Source organism: Ruditapes philippinarum, unplaced genomic scaffold (genome assembly GCF_026571515.1).
Source record: "Ruditapes philippinarum isolate M1 unplaced genomic scaffold, ASM2657151v2 ctg10073_1_1_1_1, whole genome shotgun sequence".
NCBI classification, from domain to species: domain Eukaryota; kingdom Metazoa; phylum Mollusca; class Bivalvia; order Venerida; family Veneridae; genus Ruditapes; species Ruditapes philippinarum.
Genome location: NW_026864326.1, coordinates 35,525 through 46,608, shown reverse-complemented (window position 1 = coordinate 46,608; position 11,084 = coordinate 35,525). Strand labels below are relative to the sequence as shown.

Here is an 11,084-nt window from a genome sequence, read left to right as displayed (position 1 = left end):
GCACATTTGTGCGCGAATTTGATATGAAAAGCATGCTATTTTGATGATGAGCACAAGAATATTGTCAACAAAAGTAAGTTTCATCTTAATATATATCAGCTTGTTTCGTTGGAAAAACATTTTAAATGTAATATTATACATCTTTAATTACATTTAATCAAAGATGTTTCTTTTTCAATCCCTTAAGATCGTTTAGCACGACATTTTTGTTGTGAGTGCATGCCTTGGTATTTTAAGTTCTTTCCAATTTAGTGTTTATTCTTACAGCCCTTATCCTTTTATTCCAATATGGGCCCGTTTTAACCTTTTTTTATTTCACACATTACGTGTCACTCTCCTTTTGCCGCCCTAATGTCCACTCACGGTTTGGTCTTGTGCCTTCTGTGTGCCCTATGTGGGTACTGCGTCCTGTGAACATTGCTTTTGCATTGTTGATCTTTATTTTAGTTTTTTCTTGTCATGTGGTTCTAGTATTTCTTAATTGAATAGTGTTTAATCACATTATACATGCTTTTTTAAATTCCATTGTGTTTATATCCGCCAATTGTTTTCTCGTTTAGGGCACTGACGCACATGCATTGTATTACTTTGGGGAACATATGCCGCTTTTCATTTAATGACACTAACGTGTCATATTAAAGGTCCCATGACAACCACCATATGAACGTATCTGCGGTTGTTTCAAACTTTTCTTAGTACATGTTTAAGGCTGAATTCTACTTAAGCCGGTGCAGGCGTGAATGATAACGTGAAATTACAACTACCGTCCTGTAATAATTTCGCCGCGTTAACCTTTATTTTGGGATTATGTTTTTACTAATTGGTATCAAAAGAATGAATGTTTTATAGGTGGAACAAGATTAGCAAGTGACAGTTGTTTTACGTATATATTGCTGTCCAAAACACGGCGGGCGAACAGACGGTCATGTCGCCCACACTGGAAATGTATTTCGACATCACTATGCTGAGCAACATGATGCAGCTACTGATGAAGGAAGGTGTTTGTCCTTAGCAATTGCTCTGTGGATTTATAATTGCGGATCTAGTAGTAATCATCAAATAACTTGTATATAGACCTACTGGTATGTTTTCATTCTAAATAAAATATTAAAATGTTCACAATAGTAAAACAGTTAGTCTGTCATCATTTTGTAAAATATACAATATTCTGCAAACTATATAAATTATGATTAAGATCGTTCAATATTAAGATTGTTTGTTTGATTTTCTGTTTCAAGCCAATTTTAAAACATTATTTTCTCATACTCCGGCGGCCGATCCGCCTCACGTGCTTTCTTTGACAACTTACCAATTCCTACAAAGGGGAGTGACCGACTACTAATCCTACATGATTTCTGAATAAGTGGCGAGAGACAAATGATAAAAAAGACTCAATGTTCGAGGTTATTTGTCACGGAGAAATTTCGGCTTGCCTGAGGATCGTATCAGCGACTCTTGATCACTACTAATAATCCAATTCGCTAAAGAGCACTACTTAGAAAAGCACACAGACTTTATTAACATGAGAAAAGCTTTATTGGCAATACTGGATACTAATGTGTTGCAGATAACGTAATACATCTTACTTGTTGTCTTCATCATCATATCATTAAAGCACTTTGCTAATTTACTTATTAATATCAAATAATACATTTCTACATATAAAGGGGTGCAATTCGTACAGCTGGTTCGGGTTGCTGAATAGAAGTTCAGCACTGTCCAAAATTTCCCGACATACAACCTATGTTGTATGATGCATGGGGTTCTGCAAATTATCATACAGGTAAAATCGGAATAAATAACAAAAATGCTGTGTCAGTGGGTATTTATTGTAATGGCATTAAACCGAATGCATGTATACGTTGCATTGTTAAATTAATAATGTTTAATTTTTTTGCCACAACTTGCGACAAGTATCAAAATCCTAGCAGATTAATCCCTTCTCTTGTTTTTGTTGTTGTTTCATTATCTCATAGCAGTAGTTTAGCTTTATCATTTAATTTTGAGTATCTTTTTTTTCTCCAAACATTCACATTATTTTTTTGTCTTGCATGTTCTAGAAATCATTAGTTTCTGGACTATTTTATTGTTTACAGAACTAATGAGAAAATAACAAAGAATGGCAACAACATGTTCTTGTAGTAAGATTTCTTAAAATACAAAACTCTTTGGTACATTAAATGCACACACAATAGAATTTTGTTACCCTTATTATATGCAAAACAAATAACATTCAATTAAAAATGACCATGTAAGCAGAACTGTATTGTAGAATAAGATATAACCTTAAAAACTTTTTATGTTATAATCATTTACAAATTTAATTTTATAGTTGATAAAATCGATTGACTACAATAGATAGCTATATACAAAAATTTGAAACATTTATTACATGAAAAAATCGTTTTGGTTTTTGATATATACAAAGCTAAAATTTTCAACATACATACATACATACATACATACATTTTTATCAAAACTTTTATGTAATAACATAAGAAACTAAACAACGTTAAAATTATAATGAAATACTAAATCCATGACTGACTGATTTGATTATGAATAAAAAAATAATTTATCAACACACTTAAAAGATAACAGTCACATTTGTATTCCTTATAATTAAACATGTTTTAAACTAAAATTAGAATATTTATACATTGAATGCATGTATAATCGTTATTCCATGCTTACCAAAGATTCAAACATGCAATTGTTACATGTATTTTTTATTTCTAAGGCAAGGAATGTAAACATACATAGTGAATCTAGTTCACAGACAGAGCTGTACAAACTGTTTGCTAACTAAAATGTATATGCTGACTCCAGAATAGACAGTAGTTTATAAATATGGTTTTTAATAAGATACTGTGTGCGAAAATGTTATAAACTGAATATATATATTAAAAGAGTATTTCCCAGTGCTTTTGAATATGCTGCAGGAACAGTATGAAGCCGATACTTAACATCTATTTTCCTTGAGCAACTCCTTTACACAAAATAACTCCCCCTTCGTCCAACAACAATACAGGCCAAACAACAAAATCTATTTTCTTTCCAGCTTTTGTATATTGTTTATATCTTCTAGTATCAAAGTTGGACCCTGGCTTGGCGCACGTATCAATAACAACAGGTGGAGTTTGTACGTGCATTAACCAACACAGCTCTATACAACGGGTCGTATAACTTCGCAACTTTTTTTGACCAAACCAGTCCTTATGTGCCGATTCTATTTGCTATGAAAATATAAAGTAAAATATACTATTAATTAAAATTTATACTTTTAATAAATTGTTCATGTATTATACAATAAATTCAATTCGTATCTTTTTTTTTATTTCAAATTTTAATGAGTTGAAGAGCATTTGTTGAAGTAAAGTATTAATTGTATTATGAAAGAACTAAATTTTTAATATAAAATAAGATTAAAGATCAAAAAGGCAAGGCGACGTTCACAGAACGCAGCCTCCGACAAAATGCAGAAACGGCGTATTTTTGCAGCATGTTTACATGCATTTATTTGATTGATGTATATGAATCTTGAATAAAAATATTTGAAACAATAATGTTAAGTACTATATCATTTGCTTAAAACGCACATACCGAAATCACACCATCAACGGATATATCTGCAGTCTGCTTACGAAGTTCTGATAAAGCCTTTGACTGAACCGCTGAGAAGGAGACAGTGTTTTCCTTTGTGCCCCTTTTCTGGAAAAAAAATACATTTCCGAATTCGTATGTAACTATAATGTAAGTAGGTTATTATGCTGAAAGATATTCTAAAGAAAAATAATTATATACGAAATGAATTCTATAATAAACGCATACAGGCTTAAACATATTGACTTATAAATGTTTGTTCGTTACAGAAACTTAAATGGAATATTTGGTACAGGTGTATAGTGAACGAGAAGCTGATAGATCATGCCTAATCCTTCAATGTGTAGGTGAGGCAAAAGTATTCCTACATTCAGATATTCGGTCAGAATAATGAAGTTTGAATGTAATTTTGTAATTAGAGAAAAACAATTATTATAGATAAATGCATACAGCTTATACAGCTTCCCTTGACAGTTTCGCTTCACTCGAAGATTTCAATAAGTTTAAACCAAGGTTTCCCGGAAAAGATATCCGGATGGAAAAAAATTAACGGATAGACAGAGGCAACCACAAGCATACCTACTGAGGATCATAGTGCACGTTCTGTTTAATAAAACAAAATCACTCTGGAGCTGTGTTTACTTGAAGAAAGATAGTTTATGTAATAATATAATTGTTTAACAATGTGTGCTGAACGGAAAAGGCATCAAAGTGAACAAAAGTGCGAAGAATTAATGAACTGAAGAATGCTTCTTAATATGCACAGCTCCGTAATTGGTAGTAAAGCTTCCAATGAAATTTCGATTACTGTAAGACATTGGTTGCTGTAAATTTATTCTTACATAAATGTTAAAGCGTTCAAGAGCATAACTTTGTAAAAAAACTACTTTACTAGAATATGCTACTTATATGCACACTTCATTGGTGTAGTTAAAGCTCCGATTTTGACCGTTTTTAGTCTTTCAGAATGAACATGGAAATTCATCCCATCATGTCACCTGAGTACGTGTAAAGGCAAGTGACACTACCGTAAGAGAGCCTTATAAACAAAATAAATGATTTCAATACATCAAAACCATTTATTTATTTATTGTGTGAAGATTATTTATCACCAGGAACTTGTACATATATCAATACCAGAACAACAATTATTTTTACCTGTTTTGATGCTTGTCCATTTTCTATATTATCGGCAGGATAACACACAGCATTCTTCAAATTCCGTTGATGATTCTTAGATATGTTTCCACAAATGTCATAACAATTCTGTTAAGATGAAAATAGACAACACAACATACTTTCAATTTAGTGTACAAGGAAATCAAAGCAATACGAAAAAATAAAGATATTTTAATCTGACGCAAGATATGCTGCATGAGAAAATCATATTACTTGTTGTTTCTCTACCTTTATTAAGTTTGTTTTTAACATCAACAACAATTTAATTTAAAATATTAGTTTTGTTTTAATGATGCTGTTTACAATTAACGTGTATGTAACACATTGCTTACCCCGCAGCAGTGCAATTTAAGATTTGGATTTTTTTTATTCACGTATATGCTTCAGGTTAAATTTTAAGGCCTTCGAAAAAATTAAATTTTACTTTTTCTATAGTGTTTAAATAATTGTTAAGAGAATGATAGATGTGTGCAATAACTTGTCATAAAAGTAGCAAAATATAAACACAGTAGTAATTTGACTTCCATACAAAATTCTAATTCATTTTAACTGTACTGGTTACCAAAAAGCAACAGATCAAGTAGTAGGCCAATGAGTAACTTTTTGAATACTTAAAAAGAGTACACAAAATTAAAAAGCTTTTGAGAAATTAAAAACTAAATGAATGCATTTCTCGGGCATAGTTGGCCTTTAATACGCCTCTTACTACGATAATTTTCACCAAAAAATCTGTGTTTTCTTGATCTTTATTTTTCAATGTTTCGAATGCATCTGTCCAAGGGGTGTCATACAATTCTGAATACTGTTCAGCTATTATGGTTGGACGATTTGGATCACTTAGATCTGCAATATTTGGACTGTTGTCCGTCAGACGTGCTCCAGCGACCTTTGATAATCTAATAACAGATTTAATATTGTTAAGATAAAAAATAAATAGATCAATAAGAATGTTACACATTTTACTTAAAATAAAATTTGTACATTAACAGTATAACAATATTATCAGCAAAAACCCGTTTTGACATAAGCTCCACATTATGAAGTTCAAATTTATAATGCACACAAGGGCAACATTACCACAAAATTCGACCGTCAAAATAGCTTTTGACAGAGATGTGGTATTTATAGAAGGAAAACATCTAAGCAATATCCGGAAAATATCTGGAAATTTCATCATCTCCTGTGACCTAGGCATTGCAAATATAAACCTAAATACATGTATCACACTTGTAGTCATGATAGTTATCATTTGTGTTACAATCCATCAATAAGTGATGACTATATAGTCCCCGTACGCAGACTTTGACCTCTCTATGTGACCTTAATTTTGGTAACAGGGGCCTGGATTATATGCACTATAAGCCCCACAATTGTGACATTTTTGTGCCAAATTACATTAATATCCCCCGATAAATATAGAAGTTCGGCTTCGAACAAGCTATTTTCAATGACCTCTAAGTGTGATCTTAACATTTAACCTAGCGACCTTGTTCATGCACTTGACATTGCTTCTCAAAGTGGTGAACATTTCTATGAAGTTTCATTAAAAGCTCAACATGAGTCGAAGAGATATGCTCTGGACATTATTGCTATATTTTTATCATCTTCTTTGTATTAAATTTTTATCATCTTTAGTGATGTTGACCTTGCATATATTTACCTAAATTACATGTTTCAAACCAGATAAGATAATGACCATTTGTGTTGAATAGCAAATTTTCAATAAATATTATTTGTCATGAGTTAACGAACGAAATCAAAATACGATTTGGAATTGACACTGGTACTGCAAAATAAAATATTGATTTTCTCTCCCCCAAAAGTTTGCAAAATGAGCATTTCATGTTAAAGTAATATTTTTAAACTGATTCAAAAATTCAAACTCGCTAAACATCAGTTACATACAACTATATCTAAGAACATTACTGCTGCGCCTCCGAAATGTCGGAAGAAATCAGATTATTATGCATGTTAAAATACTGTGAATGTCTGACCATAGTGAAAAAAGCTTACTCGTTGAATTCAGATAGACGTATTTGCGAATCTGAAACGTATTTCTTGATCCCTGCTAAAGCTTTTCCGATTTCATCTCCCCCTGAGTTAACTTTGCCGGATGTAGGCCTAATCATTGCCCACATGTCTTTAATCATTTGGTCTTGACTTTGTTTCTCTTTCTGCGCGACATCCTCTTTGTCATGTCCACTGTATAATATTGGCAAGAGGTATATTTATGATCTTCAAAAACATAACATCTTGAATAATATAGTTTTCAAATAAAATGCCTATATTCCTGGTACAGCAACTCAATAAAGATCAAAGTTTGCCCGTACAAGAAAGTAAAAAACGTCAGAAGATATATACTTCACGAAGTATTTGAACTGAGCGTTATTGAAATTTAAAGGAAAGCAAAAAGATCCATTTTCACATCCTAACAGGAAAGATAATTTATTTAAATATGAAAAAATACATTGAGGAGAGAAGTTGTTTTTTCTGACATCATATGACTGGTCTTTTGGCACATGTTTGTCATTATTCACTCAGTCCTACAACTTTCGTGATTATGTTATCGTGCTGTATTATACTCAATAAACTCCGAATCAGGAAATATTTTCTATAATATAGCATGCTATGCTGTTCAAATTATATTATTAAACGTTATTATCAAAAACGCAATTCGCCGTTTAATGCATGAACATTCGTTCTTTGAGATATGAAAATGACTAAAGAAACGAAGTATTAAGCTTTACTATTAAACATATACAGACTCAAAAAAGTTACTATAAAGTGAGTTATGGAACACAATTTGTATGATTATATGAGATAAAATATTACTGACTTTTCGTATTACCTTTTAAAATCAAGTTTTCTTTCGTGAAGCTTCCAGCGACTTTCACGGAGAGCTTCGACCACTTTGCATGTATTTACTTTTTCTTTCCTGGGGGGTTTGATATCATCCCATGCTTTAATTTCCTCCAGTAATGACGCTACTTCTGTTTCAATACTTAAAGCAAGATTGGACATGGTACGATAAAAATTAATTCAAATGACATGAAAATATTCCTTTTCATGCCTTCCATACCATAGATGAAATAGTAAGAGATGAAATGCTTAAAATTCGAAACATTGGAAAATTAAAAGATTGAAGAAAAAGGCATGGCGTTTTTTGAAGGCAAAAACGTCTTAAGTACTTTTTGCTAACCGAAGTGGTCGTAGCATTTTTATGTGATCTTTGGCATTCATCCACATTTATATAAAATATCTTAAAACAATTACCCCCTCTCAAGCCGTGTTATAGGCGTGAGAAATGTGCCCACTGTTTTTATATCCTAATGAAACAAGACTCAAACAATCGAGTCTTGCGAGTTTCAATGAACATTGAAATTTTATTTGCTTCCGATAGATCTCCCTTTTCCAATAATCTGGTAATGACCATTTTAAATACCATTCTGCCAGTTTTGATAAAGTTACCTTATAAACATTGTACGTACTTTACAGCAATAAGTGATCTTATTCAGACATAACTGAATTTATTATAAATTTTAAAGTTCCATTTTTATCATACCGAATAAATGATTGGAATTGTTACAAAAAGATAATTATGTTGGTAAGATATATAGCACATTGTCTTACATGTATTTGAAGATCTTCTTCCATTTGTAGGGCAATCGATGAAGCGAAGCAACGAATATTTCAAAATTTTCTTTCAAATTGACCTTGCAGGCAAAACATAACAATGAATAAATCGTTTTCCGTTTACACATTTTGAAAAATAAAACAAGTTTAGTTAAAGACCGCAATGTGTTACAGGATATAAAATATTACTGACTTACAGTTTTACCTTTTAAATTCAAGTATTCTTTCGCGAAGCTTCAAGCGACTATCACGGATGGCTTCGACCACTTTACATGCATTTCCGTTTGCTTCTTTGAGAGGTATGGTATCTTCCCATGCTTTAATTTCCTCCAGTAATGATGCTACTTCTGTTTCTATACTTAAAGCAAGATTGAAAATGGTACAGCACAATGTCTTACATGTATCTGAAGGTGTTCTTTCATTTGTTGGGCGCACATTAACCTGAATCAATTCTGATGAAGCGAAGCCAAACGAGTCTCTGATAATATTATCAACTATTTATTTTCTTGCGTGAATATTTCCAAAAATAATTCTTTCACACGTCCCAACCTTGCAGGCAAAACCTAACAATACAGTAAATCCGTTTTTTCATCATGACCTCGGTGTTTTACAGCTACTCTGTGTTCTTGCGTTTTAACAAAGCAACAATTTTTACGAATGACGGCAATTAAAAGATCGCAAAATTCGCGTTTCTATGACCGCAAGTCAGTAATATGCCTTACATGCTTTAGGTTAGATGCAAATTTTCATAAAGTTATTCTTGCTATTTACTCTAGCGCCAGTGCCCTCGCGCAATCTATTGTTTGAGTATCCGAATGCACATTGAAACTTTATTTCAGTACTTGTGTGTATATATAAATCTGGTAAGCTATCCTGATGTAGTTATCCGGCACAAAACGAATTATATAGCCGTTCTAGCGAACTCAGGTCAGTATCCTAGGATTAAGGGACAGGTACGGTCTGAGGTAAACATGGATTTGAACATTGGATAAGTCGCATTTTCTACACAAGGCGCACATGCACAATCACAAAAGATCGGGCTTTAGTCGAGAACACTCATCATACACCAATATTGATCTACATCTTCTAGCCTTTATAGTTGCCGAAAAAGAAAGTTTCTGCAATAAACAGACATCTGACAGGTTAAATGTTTTAATGTAAATGAGCCTTGGTTTTTCATTAAAGGATTTTTCGTTTGCAATTGCAAAAGTGAGAAATTTAAGTTAACATGTGAAATCAAACAGTACCTTTGGCATTTACTTCTTCTTTGAATGATGGTGCAAATTTCCTTTAAAATGACAGAAAGCTTTGCTGACTCTAAATTTCCATTAGGTTTCTTATCAAATGCCTTGTCATTGTATTCATCTTTCTCAATTTGCTGTTTCAGCTCATTCAGCCACATTTTTATTTCTCGTTTTGAAAAAGAAACAAATCAAACCCATCAACATTATGTACTTTTTCAAATATTAGTGGGCCATTAATAAAACGTATTAAAGGTTACAGGGGGAATAATCTTGAGAATAAAAGAATTGTCAGTCAGGATCATTTTTTATTATTACCATACTTCATAAACAAAACTTTTTTAAATGTACATTTTTTTAAGTCTGATAACCGTAACACGTTTCTCCTTATAAAAAAAACTTACACGTTTTTTGCAAAAAACATTTTTTAAAAAATTGTCATCTCGACTGAAAAAAGTATGTAACGAGTGTGGTATTGTGCAACGCTGCCCCAGCGAATGACTTACTAACGGTTGCATATGTGTTCTCAAAAAATATTAAAAAAGTCTTGGAATGATCTGATCATTACTCGTATACTTTAGAGCGGATGACTAAAAAGCCTATAAAAAATTCAAATAAAAAATTCAAGTTTTAGATTTTAAAATAATACAAAATGTAAATTTTGAAATTTTTAACAACCCCAATAACATCGACGAATATTTTTTTTAACATAAATTTTTTTTAAAATGTAAAGATTATCTGACTTTTTGTTCATTTCATAAAAATTTAAAGCAAAATTATGCATTTAAACATCGTTAGGATAATTTCACTCCAATAAAATGTCTGATACAATATATGGCATTTTGTTTCCTTTCGAATTATCAACATAATATGTTTCAATTTTATTTATCCATTTTACCCTTAATGATTTGACGGACCTACATTGGTTACTGAAAATAATCAATAGTTGTTCAGACATACAGTAAGATTAACTGGTAGTGCTAAAAACAAATCACTATTGGATGCTAACAAATTTAACGCTTTCTTGACTAGAAAACCTCTTTTGACATTATTTCCTACAAAATGAATTATACAATAAGATTAGGATATAAAAACTTAAGAACAAAATTATAGCATTGTATTCAAATTATTAAGACTAACATGTTGACAATAGCGTGATGTACCCGTACTTATTCATACTTTATATGTAACATAACATAATAACATAATAAAATGTTTTTTTCTCTCTGAAAATCCTATGTCAAGATGATTCCAATGTATTGATCATAATTTCCATTTCGTGCAAATCGTTTTTCTCTTTAAAACTGATACTGTAAGACTCCGAATATCGTCAAAGTCTACATTGAACACACTGGTATTTTCATTTTTTTCTTGTCATTAATCTTAGATTTAGTTTTTTTTAGTCTTTACTGTTTATTCATTTTAGTT

At 31.6% G+C, this 11,084-nt stretch overlaps 1 long non-coding RNA gene across 1 annotated transcript; it reads right to left on the bottom strand.

The window, feature by feature from the left end:
• Window positions 1-2,461: 2,461 nt before the first annotated feature.
• Window positions 2,462-4,917, bottom strand: LOC132725217 (uncharacterized). Its single transcript, XR_009625025.1, has 3 exons — window positions 4,762-4,917; window positions 3,604-3,711; window positions 2,462-3,236 (listed from the first exon to the last, which is right to left on the bottom strand). It is a non-coding gene; the product is annotated as an uncharacterized LOC132725217 (long non-coding RNA).
• Window positions 4,918-11,084: the final 6,167 nt, after the last annotated feature.